Source organism: Protopterus annectens, chromosome 13.part0 (genome assembly GCF_019279795.1).
Source record: "Protopterus annectens isolate FY-2018-M chromosome 13.part0, PAN1.0, whole genome shotgun sequence".
In the NCBI taxonomy this organism is placed as follows: Eukaryota; Metazoa; Chordata; order Ceratodontiformes; family Protopteridae; genus Protopterus; species Protopterus annectens.
The window spans coordinates 1,058,918,526-1,058,946,446 of NC_056747.1; the positions used below are offsets into that span (position 1 = coordinate 1,058,918,526).

The following is a 27,921-nucleotide window of genomic DNA, read 5'->3' on the forward strand; positions in this document are numbered from 1 at the left end:
GTATTGAAGAAAGCATGTGGGCGAGGAGTAAAACATTGTGAATGAATGAGGATTCATAAAATATAAAGTTGTGAGAAAAACAAAAATCTACAAGACAAAACCCCAGTGTAGGGGTGCAAGACTGACAAAAAAGTTCTTTATGTGCAATGGTGAAAAATGAAGGTTCTGCAGGACTTTGGCTTGCTGGAAAAGGACTGAATTATCAAGTGCCAGAAGTCAGGGGCTGTGCTAAATGAATTTTTTCTTTGCTGAGATAAATGTAGGATAGCTAGAAAAGTGTGCAAGGAAAAAATGAGATGAGAATCTTGGGACAAATGGACAACTGCCCTAGGAATACTAGTGAGGAGAGCCAGGGGACTTCAGGGAGGCAAAATGCAAGATCCAGGTAATATGCATTCTGCTGTTGCAAGTGAAACACTGCCAAACTTGTATTCTGTCTTAGAAACCACTGTGGTGCCAATGGACTGAAAAGTTGCAGTGGTACTTTGAGTAGGATTGTTCTAGGATGCAGTTAGGTGAGAATTCAAAATAATATCGAACAGCTTGGCATTAGGTTGTGCCACACTGCTCAGCTTGTACTTAACCATAAGAAGCAGTTTATAGAGCAGACTCCAAGTAGTCCTCATGAATAATTCAATCACCTGGTTTGGCTTATGGCTTCGTACAGCAGTTTCAGCAAGACATACTTTTGTAAGGTCCATAATTGGGTGCAGGATGCTTATCTGCCAACATTTTGATAACATTTTTCTTTTGACTGAAGCTACTGTTTGAACCATACTTTGAATTTTCAGCATGTTCATCATAGTCACATTTGCAGTGCTGAGTTTTGTTAATTCCTGACAGTAGAACCCCGTGATAAACTTGAGTGCCACTGAATTTCACTATCCCCGTACTGGCGAATGTCCTTCCAATCTGACATCAGTGGTATAAAGGAGTTGCTAGCTGATGCCATGTTTGATTTTTCTTGCTGTGCCAGTTTGATGCAGAATGGTGTCAGCTGTATCGTCCCGAAACTAGAGATTCATCAAAAGCGAAGTACCCTATTGACGAATGTTTTCTTTTTCTTGGGAGTTTCTAGTTAATGTCAGTTAAAGTTAATAACTGCCTTAAGTGTGGAAAACGTATTCCATACAGGGACTTTCATTCAGACTCCTTTTTTTCCTAGGCCTAGTGCACAACATATCTCAGTTGTGTGCTGCCTGTTTTAATGATGAGAGTTTTTGGGTGCATTGCCAACTCCCCTTAATAGATACTTTAAGGAAGATAGTGTTATGCCTCTGCATGCAATGTTGTCCATTTGCTTCCAGCTCAACATCCCAGTAAAGTGCAAGGAGAAGCAGTTAAACAAGGAGGAAGTCAGGGAGGCCGACAACACTCTTACTGTGTTGGGCTCCCCCACCTTGGCTGAAATAATTGATTTCAGGTGAGGAACATTTGCAGCCCCCTATAACAATGACTGCTGGACTCGAGTTCTCTTGCACAACCCTGTAGAATGACATGTCTTTGGCTCCTTCCTCATCTTCATGAATTGGAACTGAGCTGGTGTTTGGGTCTGGAGCCACTTTGCAGGCTGTGGCTTCTGATACTCATACCTTCGTTATTTAAGAAGTCAGAATCTCTCTGCTGGTGGTCAGGAAGGATTTGCTTCAGTGGATGGACTGAGGCCGTGGCCACTTGTCTGCATCCTGAGACCTTGCTGTCTGCCATACTCAAGCCCTCAAGCCAAAGTGGCATCTGGGGTTGCTGTAGCTAATGATGTTCTTCATGTCTCACTGTTGCAGTCATCACCTGTGGGTTATCCCTGCTGTGGTAGCCCTTGGCCTGCCTGAAAACCAGAGTCAATGTTTTTCTGCGTCAGCTGCTGTCATCTGTAGTCTGACATCAGGTCATGACTGCTATAAAGCAAGCCAGCTGACGCCATTACATCAGTCTTTCTTGCCGTGCAGCCCGTAGCAGAAGCAGTTTGCAAGTGTGCTGGACAGTCACTACCAGAGTTTGAATTACTGCTGAAAACATCTAAAGCTAAGTATCCCATTGGGGATACTTTTTCTTGCACTAACCGATATCCGAAAAAGTTAACAATTGTTTCGCCTGTGGAAAGCAGATTCCACCCCGAGACTTCCATTCATACTGCGTCACTTGTTTAGGCCCCGACCTCGACGTCCCCCATTGCCGGTTCTGTGCCCTCTTTAATGCGAGAACCATTCGCTGTAGAGCTCTTATTGTAGACCGGTATTTTTTTCTTCCGTCTTTACATTCCGAAATGGCATCTGGCAGCTAACAATCCATAGACATTCTGAAAAACAAAATGATAAAGATAGAGACAGCTAGTTGGCAGTATACCCGGAACTCAGTGAGGCACTTTTCAGCCGCTGATGCTCGCTTCTATGGCAGGCCGCTACCGAGACCTGTTCGGAGTTCGGTATGCTGCGAGACTCTTCTTTGACTACGGAACCTGTGGATTTCTCTACCTCAGTGCCACTGTGCAGGCACCGGCTTCTGAGGAAGTTCTTCGCACTACCAATATTTGACACAAACCGACGACTTCTTTCACGTCTTCAGTTCTTTCTAAAGATACCGAGTTTCTAAGGCCCAGAGTACGAAGTACGCCTAATAAAACGACGACCCAAACTCAAGCACATGCTTCCTTGCCTCAATCTCGGATGCTTAAAGTGGAAGAAGACTTTATCATGCTCATTAGGGGAAGCCAGCTTACCCCTGCTAAAAGGAAAAGAGACTTGTCCCCAGCAGCTTTATCTGACCAGGAGTCCGATGACTGAGGTTTCTGATTATGAAGACATGCCCTTATCTGCTTATGAGGATTCAGATGCAGAGAAATCCATTTCTTCTGCCTCTCCTCCAGAGGATTTTTCTTTTGGTGAAACCCTACATACCTTGAGAGAGCATTTCCATTGAGAATGCAGGATTATCCTCAGTCCAAAAAGTGACTCAGAATGTTTAGATTTACCACAGCACAGACCCTTAGCTATTCCTCCTGTTCTGGATGTTGTGGATGATGTTTTTATGGAATCCAGTCTAACTCCTGATACTCTGCCTCCTGCTCCCAGGAAACCTGACAGGTACTACATAGTCCCTGACTCTCAAATTTATTTTCAGAAATCCTACTGCTGACCCAGAGGTCATCTCCCAAGGACCTAAAGGAATAAAAGCAACCACAGCTAAGAATCCCACCCCTTTGGACAGGGATTCCCGAGCTTTAGACAGATGTGGTAAAAAAAGTTTACACCTCTGCAACTCTTGCCATTAGAGAATTAAATTCAGTTCCACATGCTGAAATACCAGCAACATACTATGGAACTTATTAAACAAAAATTATCTACCTTCCCTGACTGTGCAGAAAACAAAGAATTACAGGAGCTTATGCGTTCTGCAAGCCAAGTTAGTAAGCATACCCTGCAATGTGGGTTTGACGCCCTAGAAGCGTCCTGCAGGGTAGCAGTCACAGGTTCTGTACTTAGAAGACATGCTTGGCTTAAGGAACAGACCTTGCCCAGATCCTGTCAAATCAAATTTATTGGACACACCACTGAATAAAGTCAATCTGTTTGTCACCAAAGCAGAAGAGGTATTGAAAAAGATGAAACAAAAAGCTAAGTCTATGCAGACAGACTTTTTCGAACTCCAGCCTCCAAGATTCAGTAGGCATTGCCCCTCAAAACATTGGTCCTTTCCAGCCCCCTCAAGGCCACCTCATGTTAGACCTAGGGGAAGCAGACCCCCCCCCCCCAGACAGCAGTCTCAGGGTATGCAGACATCTAAGCAATGGCATACCTCCACTTCTAAAACAGTGAGTGCTAAGCCACCCCCTTATGGAAAGAATTCACAATGACTTCTCAACTCCATGTATCACCTCTGCCCATCTGCTCATACCTCTAGGAGGCAAACTTGCCTCTCATGCAAAAAACTGGGCCTCCATCACCAACAATCGATGGGTCCTCAACATAGTGTCCCAGGGGTACAAATTCTATTTCCACATGCTGCCAACCCCAAAAGGATTCCCAGATCTTCCTCCAAACCTGTGGGCAGAGGCACAAAACCAAGTTCATTCCCTGCTCCTCCATTAGGACAATTCAACCTGTTCCTACAGAACAGATAGGCCAAGGTTTCTACTCCAGACCTGGCACCCAATCTTAGATCTATCCATTCTAAACACCTTTCTGGTGGTACCAAAATTCAAAATGCTCACCCTACAGCAGCTTCTCCCAATGCTGTCCAAAGATGCCTGGTTAGCCACCCTAGACCTAAAAGAGGCCTATCTGCATATCCCAGTCAGAGACTCTTCAGGAAATGTCTACTTTTCAGGGCAGGATCTATGCATTATCAGTTCTCTGCACTTCCCTTTGGCTTATCCACTGCTCCCAGAGTTTTCACAAAATGCCTGGCTCCAGCCACTGCTTACTGCAGACAAAGAAATATTCAAATTAACCTCTTACTTGGATGACTGCCTGATTGAGGCAGATAGTCAGGAAAAGCTGTTGCAGCACCTGACATTTGTAAAGGACCTACTAACCTCACTGGGTTACACTATCAATGAAAAGAAATCCAAACTAGTCCCCAGTCAAAAAATTGTGCTTGTGGGAGCAAGCCTGGACACAGTATCCCAGATGGCATTCCTTACTTCATAAAAACAAGCCTGACAGGCTACTTCTCTCAACTGGCCATCAGAACCCAGTTATCCACAAGGAAAATCCTGCAAGCTGTAGGGTTCATGGCCTCATGCATTCTACTAATTCCATATGCCAGACTGCATATGAGGAAACATCAGTAGTACTTAAAAAGCCTTTGGTGTCAACATTCTCAGGACCTGGAAACTATTATACCTATAATATCTTGTCTAAAGAAAGATTTTCTTTGGTGGGTAGCAGCATGCAACCACAACAAGGGACTTCCCTTTTCACAACCCCACACTGGCCAGTCCCTAATCATAAATGCATCAAGCTATGCCTGGGGTGCACACCTGGACAGCAGGTGCATTCAGGGCCACTGGAGTGCAAATTGCATTCATCTGCACATCAACCAAAAAGAGATGGTAGCTGTTCAGCACGCTCTAACAGCTTTCAGATCCCTGCTCTCTCTGGGGCCCTCTACTAATCAAAACCAACACCACCACAGTGATGTGGTACATCAACAAGCAGGAGGTAACTCACTCTGCAGGCTAGCCATGACCCTTTGGAACACTGCCTCAGCAGCATATTCATCTGCTAGCTCAATTCCTGCCAGACAACCAAACTCTCTGGCAGACAACTTAAACAGAAATCTCCTAGACCCACACGAGTGGCAATTAAACCACAACACCTTCAGCCTTGTGACCCAAAAATGGGGTACCCCGAAGGTGGACCTATTTGCCTTCCCTCACAACCACCAGCTCAGCAAATTCTGCACCAGGGAACTTCACAGCAAGGCCTGGAAAGTGGATGCCCTATCCTATCAATGGGTAAATATCTCAATCGGTGTATTTCCCCTCTACCTCTTCTTGCAAGAGTATTACTCAAAATAAGGGAGGAAAGACCAAGGGTAATCCTGATTGCCACAGACTGGCCACGCCAACACTGGTACCCATTATTGCGCAGTCTGTCACTGTTGCCTCTATGGAACCTCCATCATATTCCAACTCTCCTGACTGAGCAGGAGGGAGAGTTCGTTCTTGCATCCACAATTGCAGAACTTGAACTTGGCAGCCTGGCTTATTCCTTGACTTCTCCTCCAGTGGCCACGCTAAGCAAGAAGGTCCTGGATGTTATACGTGAAGCCAGACGACCCAGCACTAGAAAATCCTATACTGGCAAGTGGAAAAGGTGTTGTTCCTGGATCCAGACTAAAGGAACTGACCCAGTACAGCCCTCCTTACCTCTCATCCTGGATTACCTAGCAGACCTACTCCTCAGGGGCCTCTCCTTCTCTTCCATTAAAATCCATGCCTCTGCTATATCATTACAGCACTGAGCCACCTCTCTTTTCACATTCTCTCATCAAGCAGTTCCTGAGAGAGGCTAACAATTTAAGGCCACCAAGAAGAGCCCCTACCACTGCTTGGGACCTTAATTTTGTGTTGGAAAAACTCCCGCTACCCCCTTTTGAGCCTGGAGCTTCAGCAGAGTTAAAATTCCTCTCTTGGAAAACAGCCTTGCTTCTGGCCATCACTTCATCTAGAAGAGTGTCTGAGCTACAAGCACTTATGCCTGTGGAACTCTTCATTATTTTTCATACTGACAGGGTCTCCCTCAGGACTAACCCAACTTTCATGCCTAAAGTGGTGTCCAATGTGGCTCTCAACCAATCTATTCATTTGCTCACCTTTTTCCCCCTAAACCTCAAAATAAGGGGGAAAGGAGCCTGCACTCTCTAGATGTGTGCAGACAGCTCAGATTCTACTTGGATAGGACTAAGCCCTTTAGGAAATCTGACCAGTTACTAGTCAGCTTTGCACCAGGGGCAGAGGGCAAGGCCATATCAAAACAAATAATCTCTAAATGGATAGCAGACTTTATCCATTTCTGTTACAAACTCCATGGGAAACCACCCCCACAGGGGCTAAGAACACATTCCACTAGGGCAATTTATACCTCTGCAGCCTTTCTCAGAGGGGTACCTACCAGGGACATCCTGGAAGCTGCAACTTGGAGTTCTGTTCATACCTTCACCTAGCATTACCACCTGCCTATCTTTTCCAAATCCAGGGTGGGCTTTGCAACCGCAGTCCTGCAGGGCATACTAGCCAGCCCCAACTCTTCTTGACTGCCTCCACCCGTTCTTCAGCTTTGGGAATCAACCCAAGTGTGATGACTGCAACAGTGAAACACGAAGAACAAAAAACAGTTGTGTACACTTAGCATAAATGTAGATATTCAAGTGTATTCACTGTTGCAGTCCTGGTCTCCCACCCTCCAGCCCCCTTGTCTCTCTCTCTCTCTCTCTTCCTCGCTCTTTACAGGGCTTTTGGTATTTACTTTCTACTGGGGGTGTTATTCCACCATAACTTTGCTCCCTGTTTGGGGGCTCCTAACATTTGGGGCAAGAGAAACTGATGTAATGGCGTTGGTTGCCTGATGTCCTTCAAGAATGCAACTGCAGTCATAACATATGGGTTGTCCTGCCTCAGGCAGCCCTCGGTCGGCCGAATTCCAAAGTCTGGGTCCGGCGTCAGCTGGTGTCGCCTCCTCTCCGACGTCACAATGTCTGGAGTATAAAGGCATCGGCCGACGCCATCTTCTTCAGTCTTTCTTGCCGCGCGGTGCCCGAAGCAGAAGCAGTTCGCAAGTGCCGGTCGGTCAGCTCCTGTGTTTTCAGTACCGAAGTCATCTAAAAGCTAAGTACCCCGTTGGGGAACATTTTTTCTTGCCTCAGCCGATGTCAGAACAAATTGAGAAAGTTAATTGTTTGTCTTGTGGTAAACAAATACCTCATAAGGACTTCCATTCTTACTGTCTTCCTTGCCTGGGCCCAGACCACGACGTCTCGGCCTGTGCTGCCTGTGCTTGCTTTAATAAGCGCACTCTCAGGCGCCGTTGGTTGCCTGTTTTTTATACCACTGACGACCTGACGTCAGTCCTGGAGCAACAGCAACTGATGCAGAAATACTAAGCCTCTGGTATTCGGACCGACTGAGGGCTACCCCTGGCAGGATAACCTAAGTGTGATGACTGCAACAGTGAATACCCTCGGACATCTACATTTACGGTAAGTGTACACAACTGTATTTTTCTGGACCTGCACCACCACAGACCCCTGACCATCCCCCCTATTTTAGAAGTGGTGGATGATGTTTTCCATGAATACGGCTTAGCCCCTGATGCCCTCCCACCTGCTCCCAGTAAACCTGACAGGTATTACAGAGTACTGGATTCTCACAAATACCTGTACAGAAATCCTGCTGCAGACCCAGAGGTCATTACACATGGACCTAAAGGAGCTAAGACTAGTTCTGCCAAGAATCCTATTCCTTCTGACAAGGTTTCCAGAGCTCTGGACAGATGGGGTAAAAAAGTATACACCTCTGCAACCTTAGCTATCAGAGCACTCTACTGTAATTTCGTATGTTAAAAATATCAACAAAACACTTTAGAACTATTAAAACAAATAATTTCAACATTTCTTGACTGTGTCAATTTGAAAGAGTTAACAGATTTACTGCACTCTACTTGTCAAGTGGCCAAACACTCATTACACTGTGGATATGATACCCTAGAAGCCTCAAGCATAGCAGCAGTGTCAGGCTTGGTCATTAGGAGACATGCATGGTTGAAGGAACAACCTCTACCTGATCATGTCAAGTCTAAATTAATTGATGCACCCCTGGATAAGGACCTCTTGTTTGGAGTAAAAGCAGAAGAGGTGCTTAAAAATATGTAAGACAAAGCATAATCTATGCAAACAGTAAAAGATTTCTTTCAGGTTCAACCTCTCAGGTTCAGCAGGAACTTTCCCTCTCAACACTGATCCTTCCTTGCACCTAGAAGACAGGGCCAAGGTAAGCCCTGCAGGGACAGACCACTCAGGCCCCTCTCTCAGGGGCAGCAGAGAACCAAGCAGTGGACCAATTCAGCCCCAAAGGCAAGGAGTTGTAAGCCACCCTTCTATGGCAAAAACTCTCAATGACCCCCCCCCCCCCCGTCCTCCTTTCAGTCACCTAAAGCTAGGAGGAAGGCTTTCCCTCTGCAAAAAATATTGGCTATCTGTAACAAAGGACTACTAGGTCTTAAAATTCAGTTTTCAGGGATACAAATTCTCTTTCATCAAACTCCCAATTCCAAGACCGTACCCAGACTTGCCCTCCAAATCAGTGGGCAGAAGCATTGAAACAGGTCCAAACTCTGTCATCCCAGGGAGCAGTAGAACCTGTCCCATCAGAGAAAACAGGCAAAGGCTTTTATTCCAGACTATTACTTGTTCCCAGAAAAGAGGGCACTTGGCGCCCCATCCTGGATCTATCCATTCTGAACACCTCCCTGGTGGTCCCCAAATTCAAAATGCTAACTTTGCAGCAGCTGCTGCCTATGCTGACAAAAAATGCCTGGCTAGTGACCCTAGACCTAACCAATGCATACCTCCACATCCCCATAAGGGAATCCTACAGGAAATTCCTGAGCTTCAGAGCAGGCTCACAACACTTTCAGTTCTCTGCGCTACCCTTTGGCTTATGTACTGCACCCAGAATATTCACCAAATGCTTAGCACCGGCCATGACATTTTGCAGACAGACAAATATACAGAATTACCCTTATCTGGATGACTGCCTCATTCAGGCAGAGTGCAAAGAAAAGCTGCTCCAGGACCTGCACTTTGTCATATACCCCCAACTTCCCTAGGGTTCACCATCAATGAGAAGAAATCAAAGCAGACACCCTCCAGGAAGATCATTTTCTTGGGAGCACTGCTGGATACAGCATCCAAAATGGCCTTCCTGTCCCCAGAAAAGCAGAGCTTCCTGTCTCTCTACTTTACCCAGCTGGCTTCCAGAAGTCACCTCACTGCGAGAAAGTTCCTGCTAGTCTTGGGGTACATGGCATCTTGCATCATTCTCATTCCTGTAGCCAGGCTTCACATGAAGAAACTTCATTGGTATCTAAAGAACCTTTGGTGTCAGCACTAGGCCTCTAGAGACCTCTCTCCCTCTGATCCCCTGTATAAGGGCCAAGTTTCTCTGGTGGGCAGGGGCCCGTGCCAAGAACAAGGGTCTTCCCTTCATCTTCCGCCCTACCGGGCAGACCATCTCCACCAACGCTTCAGACATTGCTTGGGGCACTCACCTAGCAGGCAAGTGTAGCCAAGGTCTTTGTGATGCCCACCACCTTCCCTTACACATCAGTCAGAAGGAAATGATGGCAGTACAAAAGACTCTGACATCCTTCAAACTCCATTTCAGGCCAGGGGTTCTCCTTATCAAAACAGACAACACCACAGTAATGTGGTATATCAACAAACAGAGGGACCCAATCTTGCCCTCTATGCAGGCTAGCCATGAACCTCTGGCTTGACAGTCTCCTCCATGGGATTACACCTAATTTTCCAATACCTACCAGGGATCAACAATACCCTGGCAGACCATCTAAGCAGAAACTTACTGAACCCCCACGAATGGCAACTCCACAGAAAAGTCATTCAGGAGTGGGAAACTCCGGAGGTGGATCTCTTTGCTTCGCTCCTCAACCACCAGCTGAAAAAATTCTGTACCAGGGAGCATCACCACCCAGCGTGGAGGGTGGATGCCTTGACCTTCCACTGGAACTCCCTCTTTGTGTACGCATTCCCTCCTCTGCCTCTTATTCCCAAGGTACTGATCAAGATAAGGGTGGAGAGACCAAATGCCATCCTCAATGCTACAGATTGGCCGAGACAGCATTGGTACCCCTTACTGCGCAGCCTGACAGTACAGCCTCCCAGGCAGCTTCCCCATGGATCTCAGACCTCCTGACCAAGGTGGTGGGGGGGGGATGCTGCACCTGGACTTGCAGACTCTCAAACTATCAGCATAGCTAATACTTTAAAAGTAAACTAGGGGCCCCTGTTAAGCAAACAGGTCCTAGACATTATCACAGAGGCCAGAAGGCCCAGCACCAGAAAATCTTATGCAGGGAAATGGAAAAGATTCTGCTGCTGGAACCAGTCCAGAGGGGGCAGTACCTCACAACCTTCCATTCCTCTTATCCTGGAGTGCCTAGCCGAGTTACTCAATAGTGGCCTCTCCTTCACTTCTATTAAAATCCATGCCTCAGCCATTTCAGGTCATTTCGATAAAGACCAGTCCCTCTTCTCACATCCTTTGATTAAACAATTCTTCAGAGGGGCTTCTAATATCAGATCTCCCAGAAGGCCATCCACTCCAGCCTGGGACCTGAATTATGTTTTAGAAAAACTAACCATGTTAAGTTGTCAATCTCGCCTTCATTCTTGCTTGATGGGTTCGGAGCCGATCCCTCGGCTCCGACTCGGCACTTGCTAAGCTCGAGAGTCACTTTTACCAGCTCGAGGCAGCCCCATATCCCATGATGCAAGGCGGTAAGTATCCAGATCTCGTTTGCCGCTTCGCTTATGAGGTCCTCCTTTTACCAGCTCCTGGTAAGTGATTCACTTTATTAATATTAAAGCCCCTTTTGTTAAAAAAATACTTTATTGTTAGTTATAATTTAATTATTTAGATTTCCTGACAGAAAATCCCTGTCTTTTTTAATATTTTTTAGTCAAACTTTACCCATCCCATCCCCTCCCTGTTAGGGTGTGTGTGTGTTTATTTTTAGGAATACCTTTTTGGTATTTTCTTTAATTTAAATTTTTTGACTGGTGTGTGTGTGTGTTTAAGCACCATGTCAAAGGAGAGGGTCTCAGGTTTTAAGAAGTGTGACTCGTGCTGTCAGAAGATGTCTCTGACAGATGGTCACACTTCTTGCCTGTATTGCCTGGGGCCTCTTCACCTGCAGGACTCCTGTGCTATTTGTCATTCCTTCAGCCAGAGAGTCCTGCAGGAGAGACGCAACAAGCTGATACTTAGGGGCCTTCTTAAGCCGGAGGGCTCTCCGGCTAAGTCGGCTCCGTCAAAATCAGCAAAATCTTCCAAGGCCCAGGCTTCTGTATCTAAGCCTGCGGCCTCGGCTCCGACTCGTTCCGAGTCGAGATCGGCTCCGGCTGGAGCCGATTCTGGCTTAACAAAGCCTTAGGCACCGATGGCTATCGGTGCCGAATCTGCATCGACCACTTCGGTGTCGGCTCCGATCGGTTCCGACACCCATGTGGCACAGGCATCGGTGTCGGCTCCGATCGGCTCCGACACCGTTACTTTGGTGGCTGTATCGGCTCCGGCTGGAGCCGATACATCGAGGCTTCCTGTCGGCTCCGAGAAGTCGGCTCCGACAGGATCCTTAGTATCGGTTCCGATGGCTCATTCCAGGAAGAGGTCGAGGTCTCCTTCCTTGGGGCCGATACTTTCGCCTCGGGCTTCACCTGTTCTTGGGGAACGGAGCCATCTGAGCCGATCTTCAAGGTCATCCAGACTGTCAGATCATGACCTAGAGAGAGTGGTCAGTAGATTACTTAAGTCACAGGTACTGGCCCAAATGTTACATAGTCCGTCTCAACAGGCGACTGTTGGTCCACACCCGTTACAATTCCTCCTTCAACTCTACCCCAGAGCTTGGAGTTGGGGTCTTCGAATGGTTACTGCTACGGCTGGAGGAAGGATACCCCTTCTGTTCCTTCAGCCTCTACTCTTATCTCCTCTTGAGACCTTCCTTAGAGGGATTCGGTGGTCGGGCTTCCATGGTCTCCTCCGAGGGTGAGTGGCATCGGACCCTTGTCCGAGCCCGCTCTTCCCCTTGGAGCCTCGGCCTTGGTGAGCTCGGCTCCGACATCTGCCTCGGAGACTTCCCTTTCGGTGGTCCCTGGAGCTCCTAGTTCTGAACGGGTTCTCTCGGACCTGCCTGGAAGGGGAGCATTCGAGGTGATGAAGAGTGTGCTGGCCACGGGTATCAGTCAGCAGTCTGTTCCCGTAGCTCCTCCCTCTATAGTACCTGTTGACATCTCTGCCACTTCTCTTGCTACAGGACCCAGAGATCCTCCGCCTCAGGTTTCCCCATTGGGAATTTCCCCCTCTTCCGAGGATTCTCCTGATGTTTCGGGAGATCCTCCTAGGAAGAGGACTTGTAAGAGGAAGCATGTAGACTCCCGAGTCTGTCACCGGATACTGACTTTGATGAGTCAGAGGGATCCCTAGATCCCCTCTGAGGATGTCTCCTTCTCAGACATCCTAGAACTCCTGAAACAGAGGGAAACTGGCCCACCAACAATCCCTCTGAGGATGAGTCAGTATACCTAGAGGCGTTTGGATCTCGGCCCTCCACCTCCTGGGTGTCTCCGCCTTTCGACCCCCTTATGCAGGTTATTGCACGAAAGGCGTGGGCAGCTCCTGACTCTGTAGAGCCAGTCCCTAGGAGGCCTTCAAAATTTATCACTGCCCCGTGTGACAAGCAATTCCTCACCAAGGGTGTCCCGCTGATGCCATGGTGGTGGCTGCGCCACCAAAAGGAACTTGCAGATCCTTCCGTGCCTGTCCATCCTCCTAATAAGGACTCTAGGACCATGGATAGGTACGGTAAGCGGATGTTTTCCTCAGCGACCTTTGCTATGTGTTCGCTGAATTACCTATGTCACTTCACCAGACTCCAGAGGGATATCCTTAAGGAGCTGGGCGAAGTAGTTCAGGATCCTACAGCTGCAGGGGCTCAAGAAAAAATTGCTTCGCAGCTAGGAACCCTCAATTCCATTGCAAACTCCTCCATGCGGCTAATATCTTATGCTGCGGATGGAGCGAGTAGAGCCGCAGGTACAGGTGTGGCTCTTAGACGCCAAGCCTGGATGCGGCTATGTGATTTTGCGGATCCCTTTAAGGCGTCCTTCACAAATTCTCCCTTTGATGGGTCAGCTTTGTTTGGCCCTCAGGTGAAGGAAACCTTGACCAGGTGCGAGCAGGACGGCAAGACTCTTTCTGCTGTTGGAGTCCGTTTTCCACCCCTTCTAGACCTTATCCCAAAGGACAGAAAGGTGGGAAAATGTGGTTCCGTAAATCCCAAGGAGTCACGCCGGATTCACGTGGTCAGTTTACCCCTAGAGGCAGAGGGGTAACAACAACAGACGCGCTCTAGAGGCAGAGGGGTCCAAAACCAGGGAAACAGAGAGCCTCTCTCTGACAAGCCCTTTCAGCATCCCTGAGGTGTTGCCCGGCTGTCCCTCCTTGGAGGCAGTCGGGCCAAGATTATCACTGTACCCAGAAGCCTGGCATTCCCTCACTCAAGACAGATGGGTACAGTCGATCATATCCAAGGGTTACATAATTCCTTTCGAGGAAAGTCCCTTCCTTCAAATTCCCTTCCAGATGTACCACCGGTCTAAGGGAAATTGCAGAGTTAGAAGTCTCAAAAGTACTGCAAAAGAGCCATTCAGCCAGTTACATTAGACCATTCAGAGCCCGGAATCTACTCAAGGTTCTTTTTGGTCCCCAAAAAGACGGGAGACTGGAGACCAATATTGGATCTCAGCAGACACAACAAGTCTGTCAGGAAGACAAGATTCCGAATGGTCACTCTTCAGTCAATTCTGCCCTTCTTACAGAAGGACAACTGGATGTGCTCAATAGATCTTCAGGATGCGTACTATCACATCAAAATTCACAGACGCTCCAGGAGATTTCTCCGCTTTCGGCTGGGGTCCAGTCATTTCCAGTTCAGAGCCCTGCCCTTTGGTCTCACTACAGCCCCAGAGTGTTCACCAAATGCATGGCAGTGGTCACGGCTCACCTGAGACATCAAGGATTCCAGGTGTTTCCGTATCTCGACGACTGGCTCCTGTCAGCCACCACCAGGCATCAGCTTATACAAGCCAGGGATTACACAATAAACCTTTGTTCTCATTTGGGCATCTCGATCAACTTCGAAAAGTCATCCTTATTGCCCTGCCAGTCTATTACCTTCATAGGCGCAAACTTAAACACTGTTCGGATGTCAGCTACCCTTACAGATCAAAGAGTTTCAGACATTCAGAGTCATGTCAGGATCATTCTGGCCAACAAGAAAGTACAGGCCAGAATGGTTCTAAAGGTATTAGGTCTCATGGCTGCGGCCATTACTCTTCTTCCGCTGGCTCAATTCTACATGCGCCTTCTTCAGTGGATGCTGTTCACACAATGGTCATACCAGCAACTTCCAATGCGTCACCAGATTCTGGTGACTCAGACATGCAAAGAGCATCTTGCTTGGTGGATCACATCTCCTCAGGTTCACCAAGGCAGGTACTTTGTACCCCCATCCCGATAGCCACTGTCACCACGGATGCCTCCCTGATCGGGTGGGGGGGGTCATTATCAGGGCAGAATGGTTCATGGGACGTGGCAGCCGTTCGAGTACCATCTGCACATAAATGTCCTGGAGATGAGAGCAGTGCTTTTAACGTTGCAAGCCCTCAACGACTTTCTTCCCGTAGGGACAATTGCAGTCCAAACAGACAACATGTCTGTAGTTTGGTATATCAACAAACAGGGCGGAACCAAGTCCTACCCCTTGTGTCGAGAAGCGCTCAGACTATGGCAATGGGCGATCTCCTCTCATCGGTTTCTGGTAGCAACGCATATCCCTGGGAAAACCAACATTGTAGCGGACAGATTGAGCAGAGCTATTCTCATGCCTCACGAGTGGTCTCTCAAGCAATCTATAGCGGAAGAGATTTTTCTGGAATGGGGTCGTCCATGTTGCGATCTTTTTGCTACTCCCCAAAACAGCAAATGTCCAGACTTCTTCTGCCTCTTCCCTCCATCAGGCCATCCCCCCAGAGACGCTCTGACCCAGGATTGGCCCCAGGGACTTCTTTATGCCTTCCCTCCATTTCCTCTGATCCCTCAGGTTATCCAGAAAGCTACCGTGTTGAGAGCCAAATTGATTCTCATTGCCCCTTACTGGCCTCGACAAGTTTGGTTCCCGTTCCTCCATCATCACCTTTTGGTGCAGCCGTGGCATCTGGACCCAGTGCCAGATCTTCTGATTCACCAATCGGGTCAGCTGCACCGGTCAATCCCTTCTCTCAACCTCACAGCATGGTTGCTCCACTTCCTTCCTTAGCCAGGCTTCCTTTGATCTCTAACCCAGTTAGAGACATCATAGTAGCTTCACTAAAATCCTCTACCAGGAGGATTTATACAAGCAAATGGAAACGTTTCTCTTATTGGGCTAAGGCCAGAAATATTGATCCCTTTACTGCCCCTGTTCAGGCAGTCCTGGACTTCTTAGCAGAGATTTTTCATGCAGGCTCCTCTTCTTCCACAGTCAGAGTTCAATTGGCTGCTATCTCCAACTTTCATGTCGGGGTCGCAGATCATAATATTATGTCCCATAGGCTCTGCAGGGCCTTCTTGAAAGGAATTTTCCTACTAAAGCCTCCAATCAGGAATCCTCCTCCTCAGTGGGATCTAAATTTAGTGCTGACATCCTTGATTCTTCCCCTTGAGCCAGCTGTTTCTTGTTCCCTGAAACATCTTTCTTGGAAAACTTTATTCCTAGTGGCTATTACATCTGCCAGGAGGGTGTCTGAACTTCATGCTCTTCGGTTCGACCCCCCTATTTGGTTTTTCACAAAGACAGAGTATCTTTGAGAACTAACCCAACCTTTTTGCCTAAGGTCGCTTCAAAGAACAATTTGAATCAATCCATTGATCTCCCTGTATTTTTCCCTAACTATTCAGATAGGGCTGAACAAAAGCTACATTATCTTGATGTCCACCGTCAACTTAGATATTATTTGGACAGAACAAAAAAATTTAGAAAATCTGATCAACTTTTTGTTTCCTATCACGGATAATAAAAAGGCCTTCCTGTTTCTAAAGTGACTTTGTCCAGATGGCTTTCTTCGGTCATCTCTGAAATTTATACTCAGGGAAAACAGCTGTGCTCAAAACCTAAAGCACATTCAACTAGGAGCTTAGCTACTTCTACAGCTTTTCAAGCTAGACTTCCTTTGGACACTATTTGTGCAGCGCCACTTGGGCCACTCCTCACACTTTTGTTTCCCATTACAAATTGGACTTGGCCTCCAGGGACAGAGCCAGTTTTGGCTCTACAGTCCTCAAGAGTTTGTTCCATTGAGCCACCCAGGATAGAGGTGCTAGGACGGTCCCATCAAGCAAGAATGAAGGCGAGATTGACAACTTAACATTAAGAAGTTATGTACCTACCATAACGTTCCATGTTAGTTGTCTTCTCTCGCCTTCTTTCTTGCGACCCTCCCTCCTTCCCCCTGGCCTGGACAGACCTTGTTATAAGAAACTGTTATGCTTAAGACCATTCAGATCTGGTCCTTATTTCATCTGTAAGTTTCTTTCTTCCTTTTGGAAGTATTTTATGCTTGGTGCTATTGCCCTTTGTCATCAAACGAGATCTGGGTACTTACCGCCTTGCATCATGGGATATGGGGCTGCCTCGAGCTGGTAAAAGTGACTCTCGAGCTTAGCAAGTGCCGAGTCGGAGCCGAGGATCGGCTCCAAACCCATCAAGCAAGAAAGAAGGCGAGAGAAGACAACTAACATGGAACGTTATGGTAGGTACATAACTTCTTATTACCACCATTCGAACCTGCTGCTTCAGAAAAATTGAGATGCTTCTCCTGGAAGACTGCTTTCCTACTAGCTATCACCTCAGCCAGGAGGTTTCAGAACTTCAGGCACTCATGGCGTTGAGCCCTTCATCATTTTCCATGCAGTCAGGGTCTCCCTGAGGACTATCCCTCCTTTATGCCCAAGGTGGTATCTGATGTGACCCTCAACCAGGTCGTACATCTACCCACCTTCTTTCCTAATCCTCAAAACAAGGGGGAAAGAATTCTGCACTCACTAGACATGCACAGACAACTCAGATACTACCCGGACTGTACTAAACCCTACAGAAAAACAGACCAGCTTCTTGTCAGCTTTGCCCCAGGGGCAGAGGGAAAGCCCATTTCCAAGCAAACCATTTCCAAATGGATATCACAACACTGTATCCATTTTTGCTACAGACTACATGGGAAACCTCCCTCCAAGTCTATTCGTACCCATTCCACTGGGGCAGCCTCCACTTCCACAGCATTCCTTAGAGGAGTTCCCACCAGGGACATCATGGAAGCTGCCACCTGGACCTCTGTCCATACCTTTATAAAACATTACCACCTACCTCTTTTCTCTTAAGCTAGGGCAGGGATTGCCTCTGTAGTTCTGCAGGGCATGCTGACCCATGCCTAGGTCTCTAATCCTTCCACTCCTCTCCTCAGCTTTGAGAAACCTCCCACAGGTGATGACTGCAACAGTGAAACACGAACATAGTACCGTTGTGTACACTTACCATAAATGTAGATGTTCGAGTGTATTCACTGTAACAGTCCTGGCTTCCCTCCCTCCTTCCTCCTTATATCCTTTTTTCTTAGGGGGTCATAGGCTTCCCACAGTGGCTTTTAGTCACCAGGACCACTTTACCATTTTTTCTTGGGCTTCTGATGGGTTAGAGCAAGAAAAACTGATGTAATGACATTGGCTGCCTTGCTTTATAGCACTGATGACCTGACGTCAGACTACAGGCAACAGCAGCCGATGGAGAAAAACATTGACTCTGGTATTCAGGCTGGCCGAGGGCTACCACAGCAGGGATAACCCACAGGTGATGACTGCAGCAGTGAATACACTCAAACATCTACATTTATGGCAAGTGTACACAACTGTACTTTGCCCAGGCCAGTGGCTTCCCCACGACCATAGTGGCAAAAATTTGTTTGTATCTGGACAGCTGCCTGATTCAAGCAGCATCTCTTGAAGAGATCCACCAACACCATGCAAACCACTGTGGAAAGCTTTCAGATGGGCTTTACCCTCAAAGTCCAAAAGTCCTCCCAGCTGTGCCCCACTACCTGGGTCACCTTTTGGTGAAGTCCTGGACTATATTCAACAGAAAGCCTTCCTTTCACAGGACAAAAATGTTATTGAGCTAATTCAAACACATTTGTAGCCAGGAAGCCATCAGACCCCTGGAACACATGGCATCTTGCATTCTGATGGTCTCCATAGCCAAGCTCTACATGAGGAAGTTAGTGGTACCTCAAAAAATTGTCCAAATACTCCTTGGAGACTACCATTCCTCTCTTCTCCTGTCTAGAAACGGAGAACCTGTGGTGGGAGAACATCACAGATCTCCATGTCATCCCATTCAGGATCCAGGAAACATACCATGTGCTGACCACAGACAGCTCAGGTATGGCTTGGGGGCACACTTAGAAAGCATGTGAATACAGCAGACATGTGACAGTTAAATGACAAAAACAACAAGTAAACATTAAATTATGGCAGTCATTCCAGCCAAGAGAGCATCCAAAGACAAAATGAAACAGAGACCCGTAAATATCCAAGCAGACAACACTACAGTCATGTGGTATGTAAACAAGTATGGGGTACCCACTCTTACTATCTGTGCAGGCTTGCAGTATAACTCATGTAACTTTCACAGGAGGTACAGCTGTTACGAATAGTCTCTTACATCCCTGGGGTAGAGAACGATGTTGCACATTGCCCGAGCAGATCACTTTTAGACCCAAATGATTGTATGTTGAATTAAAGATCTTTCTTGACCTAGTCCACTTAGTGGGGTATGCTAGAACTAGACCTCTCTGTGTCTATTCAGAAAAGACACCTAAGGATTTTCTGGTCCACAACCACTCAGAGAGGGGCAAGTAAAACAGATACCTTCTTCTCTTGGACAGGAATATTTCTATATGCCTTCCTTCCACTACCCTCACCTCCAGGGTAATGCAGAAAATCAGGGTAGATGTGATGAAGATGCTCCTGATGTTGCACCACACTGGCCCAGACAGCAGTGGTTCTCCCTCCTATTTTCACTCAGTGTAAGAAGGAAGGACAAGATCTTTCCCTCTGTGTGTGGATGTCTTTCTCAGAACAAAAAGGGTCTGTCACCCAAATCTCAAAGTCCTGAACCCCACAGGTTGGATGGTTTGTCCATAATTTTGGATAGACATCAGTTTACTGAATACAAGATATATATTCTGAGGGAAGCCAGAAAGGCATGTACCAGGAAGCTGTACATTAAGTTGAAATGGTGCCAGTCAAAGGGGGTTCTACCTAATGAAATATCTTTATTGCTGTACAGGGAACATGTATTCTGTTCTTCCATTGATGTACATATCTCTTGCTGAGCATGCCTGCCCATACACCCTGCATACTCTCATCCCCTATGAAACAATTCCTAAAGGGAGTATTTCATCAGAGACCACCAAGGATACACCCCATTCTTGTCAGGGATCTTCGCTTTATTATAGAGAAGCGTTTTCTAGCTCCTTTTGAGCCAGCAGTCTCAGCATTCATTAAAACACTAACCTGGAAAATAGCCCTTCTGCTGGCCTTCATCTCAGCTTGACACATTTCTCAATTGGAAGCCCTTATGTGCAAGGGGCCTTTCCCTGACCTTAATTAAGGTCACAGTCACCCTTAAGAGTAGTCCTGCTTTTAATGCCCAAGGGTATGCCAGAGTTTACTCTTAACCAGGACATTTCTCTTCCAGTCTTCTTCCCATACCCCCCAGAACAGGTACTATCTATTATGGACCAAGTCCCATGCAGATGGCTTTACTCTTGAACCGTCTTTGTTAATGTAGTATGTTATGTTGTCCCATCTCACCTTCGTTCTTGGTGGTTGAGATCTGGTTGGATCCACAGCTGATCCTCAGCTCTCACTTGGCCGATTTACTATAGCTCAAGAGCTTTTACTGTCTCAAGGCTACCCCTAATCCCAACATGCCTAGCGGCAGCTACCCAGATCTCGTTTGCCGCTTGCAGCATCGCGATTGCTACTACTGGCTCAGGCTAAGTACTTTGTGCATTTTTGCTATTTATCGCTAATTTTCAACACCCCCTTCGATGGCTTGTCCTTGTTCGAGCCTCAGGTAAGAGACTCTCACCAGGTGTAAACAGGATGGCAAGACTCTCTCTGCCGTAGGAGTCCATTTTTCCACTCCATCTAGACCCTATCCTAAAGGTCAGAAGAGTAGAAAAATGAACTTCTGAAAATGCCAGGAATCTTCGCCTGACACACGTGGAGATTTTTCCCCTAGGGGCAAAGGGGGAAACAGCAACGGAAGATGCTGCCCTCGCAGCGGAGGGGGTCCGCAACAGCAGGGCGACAGAGATACTCTGGAGGCAGTTGAGTGCAGACTATCACTGTACCCAACAGCCTGGCACTCTATATCATGAGAGAAACATGGGTACTGTTGATAATATCCAGGGGTTACAAAATACCCTTTTCTCAGTCCACCCCCCACCAAAAGACAAACGTTCTATCCCAGATGTTCCACCCAGTCTTCGGGATCATGCAATCCTAGCGGTTCAAAGATTGCTAGAAAAAAAGCCATCCAGGAAGTCCCCGCAGACCAAATCGGATCCGGAATGTAATTAAGGTTATTTTTAGTTCCAAAAAAGACAGGGAACTGGAGACCCATTTTGGATCTCAGCAAACTAAACCAATGGGTAAAAAAGATGAAGTTCCAGATGGTAACACTGCAGTCCATTCTTCCCTTCTTGGGTCAGGACAATTGGATGTGCACCATAGATCTCCAGGACGCGTACTACCATATAAAAATGGACAGGCAATCCAGGAGATTCCTACACTTCTGGCTGGGAGCCAGTCATTATCAGTTCCAAGTGTATGGCAGTGGTCACGGCTCACCTGAGGTGTCTAGGATTCCAGGTGTTTCCATATCTACACGACTGGCTCCTCACTACTACCACCGAGCATCAACTAATCAAAGCACGGGACTACACAGTCCAAAATTTTTCCCAGTTTGGCATCACCATAAACTACGAAAAGTCTGCCTTGTTGCTTTGTCAGTCTATTACCTTTATAGGATCCAACTTAGATGCAAGACGCGTGATAGCAAAACTGCCTCAAGACACAGGGTGTCAACCATTCATCAGCAAGTTTCACTTCTCATAAAGAAGAGAGTTCAGGCAAGACAAGTTTTACAAGTACTGGGCTCAATGGCTGCAGCAATTACGCTAGTTCCTTTTGCACGCTTCCACATGCGTATTCTACAGTGGCTTCTTTTCACTCAGTGGTCTTTCCAGGATTTGCCAGTATCATACATGACCTTGATCACGGAATCTTGGTAAATTATTCTGGGATGTTTAGTAAACCAAAATCCTCTTCCACAGGTCATTTGTTTGGTGCATTTCAGCACTAATCTATTGAGATGAAATGGCTTTGGCCTTTGCTTTTTGAGTGTAATATATGTCTTGTTGAAGAAGCTGAGCAAAACTTCATTACTTTTATCCTTGGACAGTACTGGTGGCTAGTCTGTAACAAGGCCAGTACTGAAGGGTAGCATCGCAATATTCACATGGGATATGCTTTTTTGACAGCATTAGTAGTAAGTGAAAAAGGGTTACAAACCTCTCTTTGAGGCTTTCATTTTATTACTAATGGTCTTTTCCACTGACCCTTCAAGACAGGCTTGTTCACAAAACTTGACTTTTCGTTTTTTTGGAAAATATCGTTTGTTGGCCATTTAATTTGCTATCTGAATCTTAAGAGTTAGAGACTTGTGCATGGAGAAGTCTTCATTAGTCTTTCACAAGAACAAGGGCTTCTCTTGTGATAAGCACTCATTTCCTTCTCAAAAATGGTTTTAGAGCTGCCTCTTTGTCATTCCATACTTATCCCTTTCTGGGCCGAATTCAGAGGAAGAAGTTGCCCTTCATTCCACAGGGGTTCACTGTCAACAGGGATGTTATGAAGTTGCTTGACCTCATGAAAATGGGCCAGCTGTTTACTCCTGTGCACTAGGTGAGAAGATTTTAGCAGTGGTTAAGCATCTGCTTTCAAAGTTAATTATTAACTACATTTTTCCTGCCACTGGAGTTTTGCTGCTTTCATCACCTGTTTGAAGAATGTTTCCATCATGGAGTTCTGTGCCTAGGTCAGCTGGTTGTTAGTATGTAAATTCGCCAAACACCACACCTCTCAGCCATACCGAATTCCTTTGTATTTACCAGTTTTGAGGCCAAAATAATGGGGTGCCACGAATTTCCGAGTGGCCCCTTCATTTCCTGATTTTTTTAAAATTTTTATTTATAATTTTAAGTTGGAAATAAAACCAGACGCAGCAGAACTGAAGGACCAAATTGGTAAACAACAAATACAGCAGCAACGAAACCCAAAGGATCCACCACGGCAGAGCATGAATAAAATCTTTAATAACCAGGATAAGCGCTTCCAAGTACAAAGCATAATAAAACACAAACCTATTTAAAAATCACATTCAACCAATAAAAATGCAGTATAGCACACACCCTCTAGAGGGACCAATCAATTCAATTTCCAGGGTCTATTCCCTCTAAGAACAGGCTTTAGTGGTAAAACACTATTAAGCCCTGGTACTCAATCCGCCTGCAGATCTGCAATCCAGTTTACTTCAACCTGTTCTGTTTTGAGGGAAATATCACCCCCCTTTAATGGTTAGAGCACATAACTGCAGGACCATAAATTTAAAAGTATGTCTCAAATTCTTCTTAACATGCTGTGCCAGTGCATTATGCTCACCACTAGTCCTTATATCTCTGCAATGTTGTAGGACCCCCTCCTTCAACATTCTGTTGGTTTTGCCAACATAAAATGAATCACAATCCTGGCACTTCGCTAAATAAACCAGGTTCCTGGTAGTACAATTAGCAAAACCTTTCAAACAATACACACGTCCAGTAACAGGATGTTGAAATTTAATAGACCTGTCTATAAAGACACAGCCTTTACAGTGTCCACATGGAAATGTTTCTGTCCATTGCATTCCCAAACCATACTGCCCAGAAATGCATCCCATAGAGTCTTTACAGAGAGGTCTCTTTAGATTAGGTGCATTCCTAAACCCAAAGACAGGAGCCAAACCTACAGCCTCCTTAATGTCATCATCTGACTGTAGAATCTTCCAGTTCTTATGTATAAGTCTCTTAATTTTGTTCACATCACTGTTGTAACTAGTAGTCAACTTCGGACGCCCTCTATTATTCACAATGTCCATAAGCCCTCTAGTCCGAGAGGATAGTTCAGAAGTAGGACTTCCAGCTTCACCGCCACCAAACCAAGGTCTTGCAGAAGTCTGCCTTCACATATGATGCTTTCTGTTTGCCATCCTTATGGCTCCCGGTGAGTAACCTCTCTCCTCAAAACATGACAGCAGAAACTCTGTTTCTCTGTCATACACATCATCTTGGGTACACATTCTGGAGGCAGGCATAATTTGCCATTTCATAACGTTGTTAAAGACATGTTGAGGGTGCATACTCGGGTCTATATTAAATTAGCGAATGCTTAGAAAAGCGAACGCTAATTCATCGACCCCTTTTAAGCGAAAGCTTAAAATCTCGAACACCCGGAACAGCGATTTTTTCACAGGGAAAAAAATTGCTGGTCCACAAAAAAAAAAAACTTAAAGCATTTTATAATGGGGGGGGGGGGCGTGCCCCCCACCCCCCTACTTAAATATACCACCTCCGAGATCACACCACAGTGGAGGAAATGGCAAACTGCTGGAACCGGCCCAGCGATTTTTTTCCCTGTGAAAAAAATTGCTGTTCCTGGTGTTCGAGATTTTAATCTTTCGCTTAAAAGGGGTAGATGAATTAGCGTTAGCTTTTCTAAGTGTTCGCTAATTTAATATAGACCTGCATACTCCCCCTCTCCAAATAGGTATTCTTCCAGCAATCTTTTCTATAAGTCCTGGTGTTCAGAAACCCTCGTGCATCCATAAATACCTTGATATTTGGTAGAAATGTAGCTAAACAAGCTCATTCCATTCATGTATGGTAATTAAAGATTGTAGGGCCGCATAACACTGCTCCATGCTTGCATTACTACGGAAGTACGGAAACAAGAGACATCATTCATATGCTATCCTGTATGCACATCAAAAAATACTTATGCCAGTCAAATTGGTTTCACAGCTTAAGTTACACTATAGAAACATCTAATTTGCTAAACAGCAAAAGGTGCTTACCCAGTAGCTGGCTGGCTATCGTATAGAAATGGTATCACAAAGCCATGCACTAGAACAGCAGATTAACAGTACTTTTTAAGTGGGTATTGTTTGAAAAAACTGCTGTGTAGACATCTGAACACGGTTTTGTTGAAATCTCAAATGCAGGCAAAGTTTTTATTATACCTGTGGTCGTGGAAATGCAGAGTTTGATACTTTGATAGCTAGCTTCCAGGGTCTGCCATTCTCAACTGTAGTACCACATGTTCCAAGTTCCAGCAATGTGCATCTTTCTACCGTCTCTCCTGTCCAAGTGGACTAAGAAAGTATTTGTTTGAATAAAGTTATTTTAAGTTGCCTGTTTTTGAAGTGATAGTGTTCCTCTTCCTTTTAGTGCCGTGGTTAACTGTTTTTTTTTGTTTTATTTACTTGCGTATTAATGGAATTGGGAAGCAAATGTCCAAAAATACAGCAGCGTAAACGCAAATGGCTGAAATGAATACTTGTAAAGAAAAAACTGCCATCCTTGCAGCCTTGTAGCTTGTTCTTGGTATTTTACATTTCGTTTCACAACTATAGTGATTTGTCAGCTATTGTAGAGAAGGGGGACTGTTTTTTTCTTCAGGAGGCAAATGTATGGGCATGTATATTGTGTGGGAGTACTGAACCTTTATACATGCGCCTTGTTACCTGCTGCTTTCACATTGGCCATTCTGTGCCACTAGAATATTTGCTTTTGTTATGCCACTGAGTCCTACAGCTGCAGTTGTGGCTGAAAGCCTTATTTTTTATCTGAAAGTAAAGAATACAACTTTGTTTGGTTTTACAGGAGCATTTTATGGCTTGTACTGGCTGCACATTGTAGGAAATCACTTCTATTCATGTGGGATAGAGTGTTGTGACAGGAAAGCAAACTGCTGTGCTCAAAATGAGTGTTTCAACAGTGGGTGGGTGGTATGTTGTAACTTGTAAGCCTTTGAGAGGTTATTTAGGAATATTGCACCTTAGTCAAAATGTGTGTTTTTTTGTGTGTGTGTGTGTGTGTGTGTGTGTATATGTATTTATATATATATATATATATATATATGTATATATATATATATATATATATATATGTATATATATGTATATATGTGTAGATATGTAGATACATGTGTGTGTGTGTGTATATGTTTTATAGTAGCTTATAAGGCTTTTATGCTACAGCGCAGTGCATTTGTCTCCCTTAATGAGATATTGATTGAACCTGCTTTTGATCATGAAGGAAAGGGTACTGTTGTTTCTCCAAATCTGGACAAATAAGATTTTGCATTGTATCTTGATAAGAGAGCAAATGTGTCTGAGGAACACTGAAAAAACAAAAAAAAAAACTCCTTTGCTATCAAAATGTGTAAGGTTCGATTTGGCAGTTTTATGTCTTCAAATACAGTTGTAGTTTATCCAAGTAAGGAGCAGGGTTTGATTTTTTTAACAGAAAACAAGAGCTGTAGTTAAGGACTTGCACTGTTTCTAAAATAATATGCAGACATCCTTTGGAGGACCTACACCTGAAGGGATTAGTGGGCGGGTCTGGGGCCGTATTGTAGTGCTCTTTTCTTCATTTTGCGTTTGAAAGCGGGTATCCCACAATTCCATCACAGTGGGTGGGGTTACATAATTATACGTGCAAATTTTGTTAATCAACGTACAGATTTGTACCTGTTTTTATGGGCCTTTGTCCAGATTTTTGATATTTCCAGGTTGAGAGGTATGCCAAACACTACAGTTTGGATTTCCTCTCCTGAAGGTGAGCTTCCTTTGACACTTCAGTACTGCAGAATTTGGCCTTTTAAACTGTAGATGCTCTGTAGTCCTATCTCGCCTTCATTCTTACATATGGGTTTGGAGCCGATTACAGCGCTCAAAGTCTCTAAGTTGGCTCGTGACAAGGTAGGTATCCCATAATGCACTAGTAAGAATCCCCAGATCTCATTTGTCATGTCTACAAGTTCAGAAGTGTTCTCTTTCTTGGCTGTGGCTAAGTTGGAATATTTTCTTATTCACATATTTTATAGTGATCTTTTTTGACTATAATAGTTTAGTATTGATAGCTTACTGTTGTTAACTTGTAGTAGTTAGTGTGTTTTTAAACTTATTGCAAATTGTTGTTCTTAATTCTTGGTCGTCACTTCCGCAGGCCTTCCTTAGTGGTATCTCTTCATTTTTTCTGTGTGCTTGTTATTGCTAATCCATTTTTAGGCATAGGTCCATTTTTTGGTTAGGACCTATTCTAGCCTTTGTCTGTTGCTTGTTTATTCTCTGTTTCGCCTACTCCTGTGTTAAGGGCTAGGCCCATTTAAGTTGGAGGACCTAGTCCTCTATTGCCTTTTTCCCTTGTGTGTTGTTTTCTCAGCAGGGCTAGGCCCGTTTAAGTTCGAGGACCTAGTCCTCTGTTGTTTTTTCTCCCTTGTGTTGTTTCTTGAGCAGGGCTAGGCCTGTTTAAGTTAGAGGACCTTGTCCCCTCTTCTTATAGTCTGTGATTGTTATTGTGGTAGTATGTCTAAGGAAATTAAGATTATAAACCTTCGGGTTTCAAGAAATGCCTAAAATGTTCACAAAAAATGTCCCTGACTGACTGGCATAGTATTTGTATTTATTGCTTGGGAGCTATACATCCACAGGAGACATGTACTTTTTGCCATTCTTTTAGTTCCCGGGTTCTCCAGGAAAGGAAGAACAAACTTATTTTGAAAGGTCTCCTTAAACCTTCCTTTGAGGAAGATTTAGCTAGCTCTTCTCTTCCTCTTCTCACTCCATGTCTCCCTCTTCTAAAAAAGAGAAGGTCAAGTCAGTGAAAAGACGGTCTTCTACACCGACTGCTAATTCAGGACCTCCAGAGAAAATTGCCAAAATTGACAAACCTGCTACTACTTTGGCTCCTATGCCTTCAGAGCCAGTCGAGGTTATTGACATAAACCTTCCAGTTTCTGCCCCAAGTTTTTTGGAGCCGATAGCTGAAGCCATACCTCGGAGCCGGTCAAGAGATTTTTTACCGGTATCCCCGACACTTAGATCACCGATTTTGCTGAGATCTCGATCCCCTACCTTGTCTTCCAGATCCTCCAGCAGTCTTTCTGCGGAGGATGTCGAGAGGGTGGTGCTTAGACTTTTGAAGTTGTCGGCTCAGATCCAATCGGTTCTAGAGCTGTCTAAGGCTGTTTTACCTGCTTCTGTTCCTCCTCCGAGCCATGCTGGTCTTTCTGAACCAGAGATATCGGTGCCACTTGTTGTGGAACCGTCGGTTCCAGCACCTCAATTGTCTGTCTCAACACCCTCTGTTCCGTCCCTGGTGTCTAGGAGCTGAAGCTCACCAGTCAGCCCCGATGGGGACGCT

The 27,921-nt window shown here is 45.6% G+C and overlaps 1 protein-coding gene across 1 annotated transcript in view; it reads left to right on the forward strand.

The window, feature by feature from the left end:
• FBXL20 (F-box and leucine rich repeat protein 20) overlaps nt 1-27,921 on the forward strand; it is a 2,487,640-nt gene that overhangs the window by 1,986,253 nt on the left and 473,466 nt on the right. The window lies entirely within an intron of this gene.